General features: G+C 38.3%; 1 protein-coding gene across 6 annotated transcripts in view; it reads left to right on the plus strand.

Moving 5' to 3' along the window:
* Positions 1-244: 244 nt before the first annotated feature.
* itsn2b (intersectin 2b) overlaps positions 245-17,330 on the plus strand; it is a 158,124-nt gene continuing 141,038 nt past the window's right edge. For 4 of the 6 annotated variants that reach the window (XM_052024030.1, XM_052024034.1, XM_052024032.1 and 1 more), the window contains exon 1: positions 245-387. The gene's annotated coding sequence lies outside the window, so the exon portion shown is untranslated. The remainder of the gene's footprint in view (positions 388-17,330) is intronic. The other 2 variants (XM_052024033.1, XM_052024031.1) reach the window with 2 other exon arrangements.

The following is a 17,330-nucleotide window of genomic DNA, read 5'->3' on the forward strand; positions in this document are numbered from 1 at the left end:
CCCACCCTTCGCTGGGCCCTCAAGTTCTCTCCCAACCCATGGACTATTATTTCCCCCCACAATTTTTACTCAGCGTCTGAATCTTTCGTCTCCTCAAGCCTTTAATACTCCTCTCACCACCCCTCGCCATTTGTTTTATATCCTCCCCAGCCCCTCCTCTCCTGCCCTCCATCACTCCGCCCCTCCCGTCCACACGGTCCTCCCCCAATCTCCTCCCCCCGGACTCTCTTCCTGTCTCGCTGCTGTCAGCGCCATGTTATTGCTCTGACGCTGCGGCTCCGCAACAGGTCGGAGGCGGATCGCGGTGCCGCGCTGCAGGCGGAGGTGGCCCGGCCGCCACTGCCGCTGTTGGGCTCGGAGGAGGTGCGGATCCCAGCAGGGAAGGAGGTGAGACTCGGGGCTGGGGCACGACCGGCCGGGCGGGTGGGCGAGCGGAGCGACGTCGGGCCCCGGCGGCTCACTCGCACTCGCCGTCCGTGGGTGAACCCGGTCCGGGAGCTGCCGGAATCCTTGGGCTGCTGTCCCAGTGCGAGTTAATCCCGGGCTCGGCGTTGGTGAGGAGCGAAGTTGGTTCACAGCTGGTGGGGATGGACATGGTTGCAGAGTGATTGGGGTTGGGTTGCAGAGGGAAGTGGTTGGATTTGTGATCACGGTGTTCGGAGAATGCTTTGAATTTGCAGTATTGTTTATTTATCATTCACAGGCTGAGTTGTGGGATGCCAGGGTGCTACTCCAGATTGGGTAAAACCATCTGAAGTCATAGCATCCTGTCAGTGTGCTGGATTAGTTGGTGATTTGTTGCTTCCCTTTAAACACGGATTGTACACTTTGATATGCTGGTTCCAAGATCAACATTGTTTCAAGATGTAGTATATTTCATAAAAGGGTGTACCTCGGGGATTATGAAATACAAGCATAATTGGTCAGTGTTGTAAAAAAACGTGTACCAGCATCTTTTTTGATTATGGACCTGGTTCTTTAAAGCAGGACAACTCAATTAAAACTTCCACGTTTTTAAAAGAGTTACGAATTTTTGAAGAAACGAATTTTAGATTTGGTTTATTTTGATGTACTTGTGTCTCAAAATTAAGCTTTTCAGAATCCATAATAGCTGCATTATAAAAATGGTTTGCACTGGTATCTTGCTTTAATCAAATAGGCTGCATAAAATTGATATTACTTTGCCGCATGAAGTAATATTGTCCAATTTGTTTGGGTGTTAGCCATGGTTCAATGATGGCATTTTGCCTGAGTCAGAAGACTGCACTTCAAACGCCACAGTTTTAAAGCAGTTGAAATGTTTAGCCGATGGAAGTGTTGTCTTTTAGTAGAATTATTATTAAATTGATGTCTCTATTTTACCTAATAAGGTGAACATGACACCATGAGGAATGTGGTTATTTGCTTGTGTCTTGGTCATCTATCACTTAACCAACACTAACAAAAATAAATTTTATTGATTGCTGTATGTAGGACCTTCATATTTCCTTTCCTTTATTTAGCAAAGCAAAGACATTCAAATGCATTTAATTTGCTGTGAAGTGCTTTGACACAAGTAACATTTATGAATGGTACCTGATAAATATGTTCCTTTCTTTAAGTATCAATCAATCATATCAATTTTTATTCAGTCACCTACCATAGAGCTGGTTACACCAACAGGATGATTTACTTGGAATTATGAAACTATACACATTTTTTAAAATATAAAATGAAATGTTATGCTTAATAACCTCTGCAGTGGTTAACAGCTCAGTATTTTAAAAATATTTTCAGGAAGTGGGTGGTTATCGTATGTAATTTGTTAGTCATAGAGATGTGTGGCACAGAAACAGGAACTTCAGCCTCCCAAGTCCATGCCGACCATCAGCCACCCATTTACATTAATCCTACATTAATCCCATTCTCCCCACATTCTTATCAACTCCCCCTAGATTCTACCACTCATCTACACACTAGGAGCAATTTACAGAGGCCAATTCACCTGCCAATGCCCATGTCTTTGAAATGTGGGAGGAAACCAAAGCACCTGGAGGAAGACCATATAGTCACAGGAGAACATATTAACTCCACATAGACAAGACCCAAGGTTAGCATTGAATTTAAGTCTCTGGCGCTGTGAGTAACTACATCAATGTGCCTCCCTTGTTCTGAGTAGTTAGAAATTACCCACTTTCATGAACTATTGTTAGAAATGAATGGGTTGCTCAACCACTACTGAGGGGCTGTTAAGTCAAAGGAGTTTCATCAAGCTTGGGTTGAAATTTCTTTCCCTAAAAGATAATGGTGCATTGGTTGTTTTTCTCTGATAAGTTTTCTGGTCAATTTTACCAAGACCAATTTTCTTTTATTTCCAGATTTTAACAAAATGAATTCAAATTTTCAAATTGGCTTAATGTGATTTGATTTCACATTTTCTGGATTCCTGGCTTAATAATGTAACCAGTACACTACTGTGCCCATAATACTATGATATGGAATATTGTACTTGCATTCTATTTGTTTACCTGGGCGTTATAATTCATACTGTATTTTCAAAAAATGATGTTTTGAGTTTGTTACAAGTAATTTTCAATATAGTGAAAAAAATCATTAATTCCCCTGTTTGAACTGGATGTTTTATTATGCATTATCATTTGTCAGCATTACTTTGGATCTTTCAATGTAAATAAATGATCTTTCTGCAGACTGGTGTGTAGTTATGGATTTTTTTTTGGCATAACTACCAATCCCATTAGAAAAACCTTACATGCTCACACAGTTAGGTAAATGTACTCTGTGTGTATTTACTTAATAAATATCTCCCACCACTCATTGACTACATAAAGCATTCACAATGATTAAAAACTAGTTGTGACACATTTCTCATTTGATAGCTTTATCAACAGACAAGTTTTAAATGACACGCATATATTAAGCAACTAAGCACAGTGATTATTTACTAATCAGAAATGCACATGTGGCTAGTAACTAATGTTAGACAACATTGATCTTTGATAGTCATGAACTTTGTCAGTAATTTAGCAGACTTGTACACTGCTTTTATATTACATGTTTTAAAGTGGATCAGATTCTAGGTCCAATGAGACCATGTAAAAATATAAGCAAGTAGAGAGCTTTGATATTAAACTGACGTCTCTAGTTCTTGGTTAGTATTGATTCCAGGTGTCAAAATAATACTTCCTTTGGTATATGAAAATCATTTATGAAATGATTTATTTTACATTTCTGGCTGTTACTTAAAATATAGCATTGTGAAAATAGGAACACAAAGTCTTTGTTAATTTTGGAAATGACATATAGGTTCATGTCACCTGTCAAGGTTTCAATTTCAATTCTTGATCTTGTCTAGGGTGATATTTATGCTAATTTATTTCTTTGTATCTGTGACTCTTAAAGATTAAAGGTCAGTAAAGATTTTCCCATCCTGATCAATTCCAGTAACAGTTGATGGAAAGTGCAACAGTGTCACCTCAGGAAACAGCATCAATTTTGACCCTTTTCCACTCCCTGCAGAGATGACACTGTATCTTTAGGAAAGATTGGAAGAAGAGAAATTTGGGAGAGTGGAAGAATGGCTTCTTGATTCATTCTGAAGTCAAATTGACTATCTAAGCTTACCTATAGTTTGTTTATTAATAATATGTTCTTCAGCATTTGTACTGAAAGAAATTGCAATCCAGAATATAGGATGCTTACGGTGGGAAGGCTATATATCTGAATGAAATGATTTTGTGAATTAACCAATTCCTTGCCTCTGCCAGCCTGTTTTGTGAAACTTTTACTTGTGAAAGATTGGAAGTAATTTTAAATAAAAGCTCAACTGAGCTTTTGTGTTTTCCAGGAAGGCCGTAGCCAACTATATATCTGTGGACATTCAAAACATTTTGCATCAATACAAACACTGCATGTATTTTCTGTGATGTAGACAATAACTGCCCAATGAAGTTAGCAGTAAGCTTATACTCCAATGGAGGGAGCTTCATGACATCATAAACTGAATTTGCATTTTCAGTGGTTAGCTACATAATTTGAATCTTGATTTGTCTGTCTTTTCAAAAGAAGAATTTTACTCTTGAACTATGATCCCTCAGAAAACAATAACTCCATGAGTAAATTGTATAAGCTGCATTTGGACATACTGAATTCATCATATTCACTTAAATGGTGACAGTAAGTTAGTTTCAATTATCTGGGGCTTGCAGGAGGAAATGGGGGGTTGGTAGGGAAATGAGAAGTTAAGTTTTATAAGTACTTTGGTATGCACATTTTGAATTGCAATTTTGAGATGCAGAACAATTGTCATTTGTAAGATTCATTACTGGAGGGGATAATCTGAAGCAAAATAAGGTACAAGACTCTTTTCTAAAATGGGTAAATGGAGTCGTTTTTAAGCTTTTTTAAGATTTTGTTGAAGTGTCTATTTTCAAGGAAAGTGAACTAAAATAACTAAAGTTAAGAAGTCTCATCAGTTCATGCATTAATATCATACCAATGACTTGACCTGTTAAGTATTGCCAATAAATCTCCCTGGTACTGAAAATTAATAATACAAATATGGAATCTCAATTGTTCAGAGTTTTAATTGTTGGATTTTTTTAAAAATTAGAAGTCAAATTCTCTCTGACTCTCTCTATTCTTTGTTTTTATCCCCCTCTTTCTCCATCATTGAAAGTGATAAAAGCAATATTAAAAAACTTAAGTGAGTGTGACTAAAGGTCAAATTGTAGGCACATACCATTAGAAGCAAAATCTCTGCCATTTTCTATCTCTCACTCTCTCTCTATCTGAATCTGGCCCTATGTCCAGCTCCAGGAAAATAGCGGGTGATTCAAATTAACGACAAGGTACTTAGCTAATTAAAGTAAGAGCTTACTGAGTGGTACAGCATTTGTACTGTGGCATTCTTGCACAGAGGCAAACCAGTTCTGCCTAGTTCTGCACTAAAGCATTTCTATCAACAAAGAACAATTGGTCACACAATATAATTCTTAAAGGGATACACACCCAATATTTCATAAGCCAAAACTGTATGCAATTAAAGCCTATTACCCAAGAGAAGGGATGACATTGGTTGTTTTTATGGGTTATGTTTGGAAAGATAAGCTATTGTATTCATGCGACTTTGTATGTTACCATTCTGCCAAGGTTTATTGAAAGAATATCGGGTTGTTGATCAATCTGCTTCAACAGTTCATGTTGCTGATCTGCCTGCTGAATGTGTATTTTGCTGCTAATGTGCAATTATCACACATTAGATTATCAAATTTTATTAAAAGCAGCTTTTCAGAAAACAGAAAAAAAACTGTTGACCCAAGCATTTATTAGTATTGATAACAGCTATCTGCCTTCATCAGCTTATAAGTACAAAGAATATTTTTCTGAATTTCTATGTTAAGAACAGTCACTATTAAGCCCTGGGTCAAATTTGCAGCTATGAAAAGCATATAAGAGCACAGATTGTGTCCTAGGCACCCCGTGAACAATGCCACTGGAGCAAAAAACAAGATGCAGGAGGAACTCAGCGGGTCAGGCAGCATCTGTAGAGGGAAATGGACAGTTGATGTTCTGGGTCGAGACCCTTCATCTGGACTGAGAGATAGAAGGGAGATGGCCAGTACAAAAAGGTGAGAGGTAGGGGTAGAACAAGAGCTCACAAGCGATAGGTGGATCCAGGTGAGGAGGGATGATAGGCAGATGGAGGAGAGTAGAGTGAAAACAGTGACAGAAGCTGGAAAGCGATAGGTGGAGGTGACAAAGGGCTGAAGATGATGGAATCTGATAGGAGAGGAAGGTGGGGCATGGAATCAAGTGAGGGAGGCTCAATTTTGCTAATGTCACTTGAAGTTCATGGGGTAATCATAATTTTGAACTTCAGCAGGGTAGTGTTCAGAACTTTTTTTTCCCTGAACGGAAATATTAAATGTATGATGCAATTAAAGGTTCCCACCAGGAAAGCAATTTGTCCTGAAGGTATTTATGACAAATAATATCACAAGGAAGATAGTTGTGGTTGTCAGAGGTTAATCATTCCATTTCTTGGACATCACTGTAGAAGTTTCTCAATGGAACATCTGAGGTATAACCATCTTTCGTTGCTTTATCGATGACCGGCCTTCAATCATGTCTAAAGTGGAAGTGAAAATCAAAAAGCTATAGATGCTGGAAATTTGAAACAGAAAAAGAAAATGTGGTAGCACTCAGCATGTCAGGCAGTATCTGTGGAAAGTGGAAGAGACTTAGCATTTCAGGTTGAAAACCCTTCAGAGGTTGGGATGTTCACTGATGATTGAGCAACTGCTCAGCCACCGAAGCAGCCCATGCCTGCGTGCAGCAAGACCCAAAGAGTATTCAGGCATGGGCTGATAAATGACAAAGAACATCTTTGCCACAAAAGTACCAGGTAGTGACCACCTCCAACAAGAAAGGGTCTTAACCACCCACTTTTGTCATTCAGTGGTATCATTGACGAGTCCCCCCTCCACCCCATCGTCATTGTGAGGGTCACCATTGACCAGAAACTGTATTGGACTAGCCACAGCCTACATATAAATGCATGTTAATGCTGTATTTGACTTGTGCATTTGGTGGCGTGAAATATACTTGGTCTATGTTTAGGCAGGTGCACATCATTTTCTGGCAATTGATGTATATCAGGCACAGACTAGTTGATATTTTGTTCCTGAACCTTTTGTAATTGATTTTGCATAAATGTCACCAGTTGGAAAAAGTCATCAGGGTAGTTGTTTCATAGAAATGATGTAAACTGATGATTTCTCAGCTAGGTCTACATGTGGAGGGTTAGCAACATTAGTGAAGTTCTTCTCTTCAGGATTAGGAAACTGGTGTAGAATTTTGCATCTTATTCCCAAAGCTTGAAGTTCCTTTGCAATTGTGCTCACAATTGTTGTGGCCTATAGCAATTGAAGTATTGATGGAAATGTGTATAATTGAAGTTCATGGTGTAATCAGATAATTTTGGACTTCAGTAAGGTAGTGTTCAGAACTTTTTTTTTCCTGAATGGAAATATTAAAAGCATGATGCAATTAAAGGTTCCCACCATGAATGCAATTTGTCCTGAAGGTATTTATGACAAATAGACTAAATATAGTACCTGGCAGATACTGTTTTTTTTGCTGTACTTTACATGATCAGTGTAGGGTGTAATTGGAAGTTACAGGTTTCAAGCTGAGGTGCTGTCATTGGTTTCTGTATTGTCAGTTGTGTGCCATTTTCTGTTTTCTTTTACATCTAATAGTAATTAAGAGGTTGTTTGGAAATCATAGTTTATGCCAGTTAGACAGGGACTTCTGGGAACATGCCAATACTGCAAGAGATCTCCATACAGCAAAGCTTAAATTGTTGATGTGATTTATATTTGGGGCTTTCTGACTGAGAACATGACACAATTGGACAAATAAATTGCAAGTTTGAACAAAAATAGCTGTTTTCTTCCTGTAATTGTTCTGTTTGATCTCTCACTGTTCTGTTGCAGTTGTTTTTCTTGGTTTAATTTTCTAATCGGAAAATAAGATCTGGAATGCCTGGAGTGTTCCTGGTAGATTGTACTGTTGCCAAGTGCTGTACTGCAGACTGCACAGGCCTGGTGCAATATGTGCATATTGCTTTTTGAATTAAAAATGAAATAATTTTCTGATCATGATTCTATCAGCTTTCTCCTGATGTATTTTAAAGAAAAAAAGGACATGCTTTCATTTTAAGTAACAGGTAAAGCTATTAATTATGCACTTTTAATTTTTTATGGGAACAATAAGAAGCTGGAATGTAAATGTGCATTGGCAGGAGAGTTTTAGATCAGTGATTAGTATAATTTTAAGGTATTGTACATCAGCAGACATTTAATTTGCTTTATCTGCCCACTTCCACCAACTTACCTTTCACCTAATAGAACAGCAAAAATATAGTTTAGGTGATTTAATCATCTGTTTCACTAAGCATCCTAGGTTTGGTTCCTGGATTGTGCTGATTTAACTTTCTCAGATTTAGATGAGGCAGGAGGAGATTTGGGGGACGATGGGAGTGGAATAACAAATGGTGTTGTTCCATTTCCCAGGCCAAAAGGTGAGAAGATTGGAACTATAGAAATTTTTGGGTTCAAAATTAGGAATCACTTAAAGCTAGTGGGCAGATATGTAAATTTAAAAGGCTAATGGGATATTTGCCTTTATCTTGATAGTGCTGGAATACAAAACAGTGAGAGTTACATTACAACTGCTTATAATTCTTTCCAGACTGCTTTGGAGCACTGCATTAATTCTGGGTACCAAACTCTGGATGCAGTGCTGCACAGGTTTGCCAGAATAATACTCTGGCTAAAATAATTAAATTGTGAGGATATAGCCTCGTATTTCTTTGAATCTAAAACACAACAGCAATGCAATTGATTTTTAATTGCCTCTGAAATAGATCACTTTGTGACTATTTCACAAGGCAGTTAGGAATGGATAATTAAATAAATCTTGAATGAAGAAAAGTTAGAATCAGTAAAAGTAACCATGAAATTCTCAGATTATTGCAGAAACTCCTCTGGCTCACTAATGTTCCTCAATGAAAGAAATCTACTGTTTTTATCATACCTGGCCTGTATGTGACTCCGGACTTCTGATTGTGCTTTGTTCCCAATTGCTGCCTTGGTTGAGGGAAAATTAGAGACGGACAATAAATGTCAGTGCTGACAGTGGTCCATGTCCCGTGAGTCAATAAAATAACACTATCCTTGATGGTAAGATCCACATCTGGTGAATGAATACCTAAAATAAAATTGAAATGTTAAAATAATTAAAGAATTTAATAGAGGGGACACAGAAGAGATTTCTTCTGGTAGGCAAGCATTGAACAAAGGGGTACTGATTTGGGACTGAACTCATTTGGGGGATAATGTCAGAAAATACAAGGAATAGTAGAAATCTGAAACTAGGTTAATTTAAAAAAAACTGTGGTTGATAAATTTTTGTTAGGCACAGATATTAAATGTTCAGAAACAAAACTGTTAGAGGGAATTACTATACAGATCAGTCAACTAACTGAATTATGGAACAGGCTCAAGGGCCTGAGCAGCTTACTCTTATTCCTATTTCCTAAAAGCTGTGACTCTGAAAACCTTCTGAATCCCACTCAAATGGCTGTACTTCTGTCTCTGCACGAGTACTGGTGAGCTGTTTGATTACGGTGACCTGTCTCAACTCTACTTACAACTCCAGAAGTCACTTGATCATAAGTAAATTTTATAATAATTTTTTATTTCAGCACAGTGGATGTTCAAACCTGAGACAGTTTATCTTGAAGGGCCCTCCAGCTTCATCAGATTTCTGTTTTGTCTGTGAAAAATGCAAGTTTTCATGGTAACAGCACTGAGAATTCTAGTATTCTCCATGTTTTCTGAGCTACAAACTTTTATTCTTTGTTTCTTTGTTCAAAGTTCAGAGTATGGAAAAGTTATTCAAAATCCAAGCCATTTTCTCTTCTCATCCAATGCTGTATGTATATACTTTCCAATAGGAGTCACTAGATAGCAATTGGCTGTATAAATGTCCACACTGTTGGGGTAGATAGTGAGAGTCTTTATCCCAGGGTGGAAATGTCAAATACTAGAGAGCATAGATTTAATTTGAGAAGGGGAAAGTTTAAAAGGAGATTTTCGAGGTAAGTATTTTAAACAGAGTGCGTTAGTTGCCTGGAACGTGTGGCCAGGGGCCATGGTGGAAGAGGGTATGAATACAATGTTTAAGGGGCATATAGGCACATAGGCAGGCAGGGATGGAGGGATGCAGACAATGTACATATAGATAGGATTATTTTAAATTGGCATCATGATCAGCACAGACATTGTGGGCCAAAAGGCCTGTTCCTGTGCTGTACTGTTCTACATTCACATTCTCATCTCCATCAGAAGTGCCAAGATGGTTAACTTAACACAGGCAGGGAATTAAACCTGATCTTTTGGCCAAGCATTTGATCTGTTGTTATATTAATTCCAGGGAATATTGAGAAAGTACTCATTGAAGTCTTAGTTCCTTGCTGAATTATATTTTCACTTGAAGTTTGTCATATTTTTTCCTTTTGTCATTTCTAAGTGATATAACTTAGGATAGTTTTTCCAAAAAGTAAGATAGCTTTTGTATTATGCTGAAGTGTGAGAGCACCATATGAAGAATTTAGTAAAATGTCAAAAGCAAATATGTCCAGGTTGCAATTTAATGAATGTGGAGACTGCAGATGCTGGAATCTGGAGCAAAAACAAACTGCTGGAGGAACTCAGCAGGTCAGGCAGCATCTGTGGAGGGAAACAGATGGTCAACGTTTCAAGTCGAGACCTTTCATTTGGACTGGATTTAAAGAATGTGCTTGTGCCACTGATCTGAGCAGTGCTGTGATCAATAGTTACAGATATTCCTCTTGGAAAAAGTGAAGAGGTCAACTCTGACCTCAGAGCATCACAAACAAAAAGTTATTCCTAGCAGTTAATTTAGCTTTATGATTACAGCTTGAATAAACCAATTTTCACCCAAGTGTTTTCTTGGAGATGGATATAATCAGAAAGCATTAATTGAACTTTCATTCTTACCCCATTTGGAACAGAATTGGTTTTGGTTCTTTGAGCCCAACCATTTTTGGTAGGCTCTCTGGGAAAAAAAAATTGAAATGCAAATGTTAGAGTGTATGTTAAAGGTGGTGATAGGTAGACGCAGGTAAGAGATAGTGATAGGCAGGTGCAGGGGAGGAGAGGGAGAGCAGATCCTCTGGGGGATGGGTCAAAGGAAAGGAGAGAGAGGGGAAAAAAAAAGTAGAAAAAAAGAGGCAAGGAAAGGGAAGAAAAGAAAAAGCATGGTGTGGGGGGGGGGGTGGTCGTGGGGAAGTGGGGTGGGGATTATCTAGTGGGAGAATTCAATGTTCATGCTGTTAGGCTGCAAGGTTCCAAGATGGAAAATGAGGTGGTGTTCCTCATTTGAAAATGTGGCAAGGCCCACCCCACCTCCCCTCTTTTGTCCAGCTATCACTGCTCTACATTTCTGTCCTATATACTGGGCTTCCCCTTTTCCTATCTTCATCCCTGAAGAAGGGTCCTGACCCGAAACCTTGACTGCCTGCTCTTCTCCACGGATGCTGCCTGGCCTGCTGAGTTCCTCCAGCATCATCGTGTTTTCCATCTAGATTCCAGCATCTGCAGTTTTTTTTTTGTTTCTCTAGTCTAACTGAATTGTTTTATTGTTTATGATTGATTATGTGAGGAGAAATGCTTGGAAATATATTGTCTGATAAACCCTTGGAAAGACGAACAGGTGTATTTGTGCAGATGTATTTGTTTTGTGGGCTTGGGAAAAGTAGCATGTTCTCCTAAAAAAATAATAGAAGTAACATTTTTCAGCATATTTTTCCCTATTATGGCTTTGATGCAATCACTGATTAAATCCATTAATCCCACCCTTATTAATAAGTATTCAGTTTTTGTTGCCTTGGTACAAGGTGCCAGATAGTGTTTTAGAGAATTGTACAGCACTTGTCCATTTTGAAATGAGATTTTTAATCCTGAAATTACTTGCCTCTGGTAGAAAGCGAAGACCTTCTGATGTGGTTTGCTGCGTAATACCTACAAGATTACCATAGATTTGTTGGTTTAATAGGAAAGATAACATAATGTGTAGCAAAAGAAAAGTAATTTGATTACGTTTGCTTTCATGTGATCTTAGGCAAGCAATTATATTTCTGACTATATAAAGTATGCATTTTGCACAGTACATTGCTGTATGCAATAACATCATTAATAGAGGCTGACAGTATTGTTTTCACAGCTGATGAATAGTTACTTCTACGTTATAAGAGTTTGCAGGGTTATTGCGGTGATGTTTGTATTCCTGAAGGACCAGAGGGTTTTAATTTGACAGTGATATTGAGTGAGACTTGAAATTAAAGTAAGTCCTCCTTCTGTTCCAAGATAACATTTGTACTAGCCCTTCTTTCTAAGACCTGGGACAGAAAGTACTGCAACCCCAAAAAAGTGATTCTTTTGATCTCTCGACTAAATGTATATTATTTTATATATTCTGAAATATAACTGTCTGCCTAAAATCAGCTGATGTAGGGAATAATTACACCAATCTAGTTGGTGCTGATGCCATGATCACTGCCTTCGTTACCTCCCATACTTGAACTATCCAAAACTTCGCTGGGCCTTCTTACATCTTTCCTCATCTCAAAATGTGGGAGGGGAGAGAAGAGAGAATGTCAGTGGTAGGTGGGGTCTTTAATTACATTGGCTGCTTTACTGAGGCAGCGGGAAGTCTAGACACAATTTAAGGAGGGGAGGCTGGTTGTCATGACGTGCTGAGTTGTGTCCACAACTCTCTGCCGTTTCTTGCAGTCTCAGGCAGAGCAGTTGCCATACCTAGCTGTGATGCATCCAGATAGGATGCTTTCTATGGTGCCTCTATAAAAATTGGTGAAGGTCAGCGGGGACATGCCAAATTTCTTTTAGCCTCCTGAGGAAGTAGAGGCACTGGTGAACTTTCTTGGCTGTGTTGTCCACGTGGTTGGACTAGGACAAGCTATTGGTGATGTTCACTCCTAGGAACTTGAAGCTCTCAGCCCTCTTGACCTCAGCACCATTAAAGTAAACAGGAGCGTGTGCACTGCCCCCCTTCTTGAAGTCAATGACTAGCTGTTTTGTTTTGCTGACATTGAGGGAAAGGTTGTTGTCATGACACCATGCTGATTGGCTCTCTATCTCCTTTCTGTACTCCAACTCGTCATTATTTGAAATCCAGCCCACTACAGTGGTGTCATCTGCAAACTTGTAGATGGAGTTAGAACAAGGTCTGGCCACACAGTCATGAATATATAGGGATACGCATTGTTGATGTAGAAATTGATGCAACACAACAGCTGGGAATAGGAGACCTTTTTTCACATTTCATGCTGATTCATGCTGTTGTGCAGCTTCTTAACTGCTTAGCACTTTGGCAGGTTTGCACAAAGCATAGAGCCTGATCCCCTGTTTAACCGATGATGTGACATCCCATGTACAGATGTACAATATATTTGTGCTTCTCAATCAGAAGCCTCTGTATATTCAGGGTTTTTTTTGATTTTCTTGAATGCATTTTCATTTTTTCATTATTTTAAGTAAAAGTATAGGACCTACTGATGTAAATTTCAGTGTGGACAGTTGGAATGAATTTGGGCAAAAGACATCTGGCATGACATGTGGAAATCAAATCTATTCTTTCTGAATTGTGTATATTTTCTAATACTCGTTGCAGTTTGATAAAACAAATAAAACACAATATAAAAATTGAGGGACAGCATTTCATCCTCTTGACACCAGAGACATTAAAACTTAGTCTCAATGAAGAATCATCAGCTTCAAGCGTGCATTTCCAGAATCTTGTCTTTAATTTAGATTTCTAGTACATTCTGTGTTTCTTTCTTTATAACTTTATATGATTCTGCTTTTCTCACTTAGATCTTCCTATGCCCTGGTCTTTTGTTTCTTCACTTGTTCCATTACCATCCTTTATCACCTTGCACCTTACTCCCATTTGTCATTTAATCTCATCTGTAATCTGTCCCCTCATGGACCTTCCCTTTTATTCATTACTTAATTCCTCTTTCCTTTGTATCTGGAGTTGTTTTCTGACCTGAGTATTTATAGTATTTTCTGTTTTTATTATTGTAATTGCAAGTACAGATACACTTGAAGACATTGCTTCAATATTTCTCCAACTGCATCAGCTGTCAAACTTACTGATCATTGGCACACAGCAGTGAAGTTGTTCACCCGATCTGCTCTTGGCACATGATTTCTTCGTCTTTTCTGATTCATAATTTCTGTTTTTGACTTTTCTAATATCTATGTGTTTTTTTTTCTGTATAGCATAATATTTATTTAACTGGTGAAGTTGTTCAATTGCAAAATAACTTGTTTAACCTTGGCAGCTCAAAGCTACTTTAGTTCCAAATGTATTATGCACTTGCATTTTTTTTATCTGTGCTTTACACTGCAGTTTTTGCTCACTTCATTTGATTTGGCTTTGACTACCATAAACTTGCAAATTTTGTTTTGCTTGTTTTTATTCAGGCCATATGGGTCCCATTGCCAGCTGAAATTTTCTGCTTTTCAACTAAATTGGTATTTGGTCTGTTTCATTTCCTTTTGGTAAAAGTGATTGCATACCGTGGCATCCACTTTGCGATAAATCTATGTACAAATTGCACTATTCATTAAATAACTGAATGCAATATCGATACAGTATTTTCTTCTAGTCAGTGTGCCACCATTAGTTTCCTCTGTCATTTTTATTTACGGTGCTTAAATACAAACGTGATTGACCTATTGCGTGAACTTGTTTTGAACAGGAAACATTTATTGTCTGTGCTGGATGATATGTTTGAAGTATTAGAATGAGTTGATGTAGGTTTATTTACAATTCTTTCTTCACCTGTTCATCTGATTTCAGTGTTTCTTCATCAGAAAAAATACTATGCCTTTTTAAGATTATTTAGGGAATTTGAAATTTTTCTGTTTGATTAAAGTACAGACTAGTCTTTAGAGATGGCACTTATAATTTGTGCAGTGCAAAGTCCAGAGAGAAAGGAAATGTATTTTTATTCATATCATTTAGACTATTTAGTATATATCAAATTTGAAAGTGAAGTATATTAAGAAATGATTTCTTATAATATAGCACCAATTGTGGAGCTACATGAAGAGCTATTTTTCCTCTCCTAATTCTTCACATGATGAGCTGACCTCAGCATTAACCCTTGTGACCGGAGCCTTTTCTGCTCACGTGGGGAGTCTGAAAACTGATGAACAAGTTGCCTTAGGGCACTTTGTCTTGTGTGCTTTTTAGATGAGCTGGTTAAATAGTATTTAATGAAGTAATGGTGCATCCCACTAAACTTCAAAAGCTGCTCATCAATATCTAGCATTATCTTTAATGAGAACTTCCCTCTCCCATGCATGTTGCAGTTGGGCATCAGTTTAAACTGATCCCTGGCACCCAGTAGCAGAGATGTTGTCAACTTGGGTGAATAGCTATTCTCAGCTTGAAGAATTTTCATTGGCTATAAATAGCCAAAAAGCAATTTTTAATTTTTTAAAATATTGATTTGAGTGCAGAAGAAAGATGGAAACATATCCACATGCTTAAAGTAGCTGAAATATTGTAAGTAATCTGTTCTAAAAATAGTGCTTTTATTTTAAAGTCCCTTGTTTTGAAATATGTATGTAAGAAAATTGAAGTGCAGACAGAACTGGCATTTTGGGGTCATTCAGCTAACTGAATTGTGATTATGGCCATGAGATTCTCCCAGACCTTCTGTAATTCAGCTGAACATTGCAGGGATTTTTACATTGGGGCAAGTTCTTAAATAGCTTAAATTCGCATCAGTGCAAGTAATTTCTTCTCCATTGCAGTGGAGATGGCAGCAAACAATACAGGATGTGAAGATGTGTGGATCACTGACAGCAGTTTTAGGATTTCCACAGGAAGTTTTAATTTTGCAAAAAATCCTAAAGTTGCTGTCGGTTTCGTGGTGTAATGACTATGAACAATGTCATGCAGGCTCAGTACACAGACTTCCCAGCTGAGCAAAGGGAAGTCCATCGAAGCTTGTGCCCTCAGCATAGCAGGGTGGAAGATGTCAATATTTGATTCTCTGCAAAAATTGGATTATTGAGAACTAGTATATTTTGGCATGTCTGAGAAGGTATTCTGGGTAGGATTTCCATAACTGCTCTTTTGCCGTAAACAGCCACAAGGCTCATTGACTTTGCCTTTTGAGTCGCTTTGTGAACCTATCCTTTGAATTTGAGTCACTTGTTGCTCAGAGCTGGAAATGTTACTCATTTTTACTTTATGCCAGGATTGAGGTTGCAAATGTTCCTGTGCCTTTTTCTGTTCACAAAGAATCATGATTTCTGCTTTGAAAGTAGAACTGGCTTCCTCTCAGGAAATTTCTCTAATGTGTTTTCACAGCCCCAGAGATGTAGTTGACTCAGTTGTGCTTGTTGACTTGGTTTAATACTGCATATTTCATAGCTTGCACTGTTTTCTTGAAGTAAGGTAATGCTTTGGCTCAGGAAGAGCTATATATTCTGCCCAATACACCCCAAACAACTTGAAGTGTTTGTTTGGAAATTGTAGTGACAGAAACTTATCAAATACTTTGAGTGCTCAGTATGATTGATGAGGGGAGATGTTTGCTCTGGCTTGGAGTCATTAATTAGGGGTAGGTCATTTGGGACTCAAATAAGGAGATATTTTTTCACTTGGAAGATAGTGAATTTTTATAATTCTCAAACCTAGAGGACTGTGGAGGCACAATCAATCAGAATCAGGTTTATTATCACTGACATATGTCATGAAATTTGTTGTTTTACAGCAGCAGTATAGTACAAGACATAAATTACTATAAGTTACCCAAAAAAAAGTGCAGAAGAAGAATAACGAGGTAGTGTTCATGGATTCATGGACCATTCGTGCTAAGGGTCCTTAATGGTGGATGCCACCTTCTTGAGGCACTGCCTCTTGAAGTTGTCCTTGGTGGCGGGAAGGGTTGACCCATGATGCATTAAAAACATTGACAAATGTTGCAACACTAATGGAATCAAAGGATGTGGTGATCGGGCAGGAAAATGGCATTGCAGTTGAGAATCAGCCATGGTCATGTTGAACGATAGAACAGGATGTAGGGACCAGATAGCCCAGTTCTGCTTTTTCTTATGTTATGTCCTTCTAATCACAGATCTGATAATAACTGAAGTATATCATTACATGAAGTGAATTATTTTAATGTGTTTTTTTAAAGTGTGCTAGTTATGCTAAATGAATATTATGTGGCAACTCACCGTCTAGTCGGGCGAATCGGCTCGGCAGTCGGGTCGCGCGGCATCGGAGCGACGAGGCCCAAGATGGCGGCGGGCCTCGTCTTTCCGAGCGACGGGGAGAACCCGCGCGCGGGAAAGTCCTGATGACATAGGACTTACGTCATTGCCGGTTGTTTTGGGCGGGAACATTCTCCCTTAAAGGGCCCGCGCAAGGCGGGAAAATAAACCAGTTCTGTTTGGCAATCCTCCGAGTAAAGTCTTGTTTTATTCCGCGGTAGCAACCGCTACAGTTATTATTAAAAAAAAATACATTTCAAATTATTCCCATGGCTTGATGTAGATAAGATAACAAATTTGCAATCTTTGTTTAAAAAAAACAATTGAAACGACCATAAATACTATGATCTTGGTTAATAAAAAGATAAGTTAAGTACCAGACATCATTGGTGTGCCATAAATAAATGGAATAGTAGAGTATAT

Source organism: Pristis pectinata, chromosome 10 (genome assembly GCF_009764475.1).
Source record: "Pristis pectinata isolate sPriPec2 chromosome 10, sPriPec2.1.pri, whole genome shotgun sequence".
NCBI lineage: Eukaryota > Metazoa > Chordata > Chondrichthyes > Rhinopristiformes > Pristidae > Pristis > Pristis pectinata.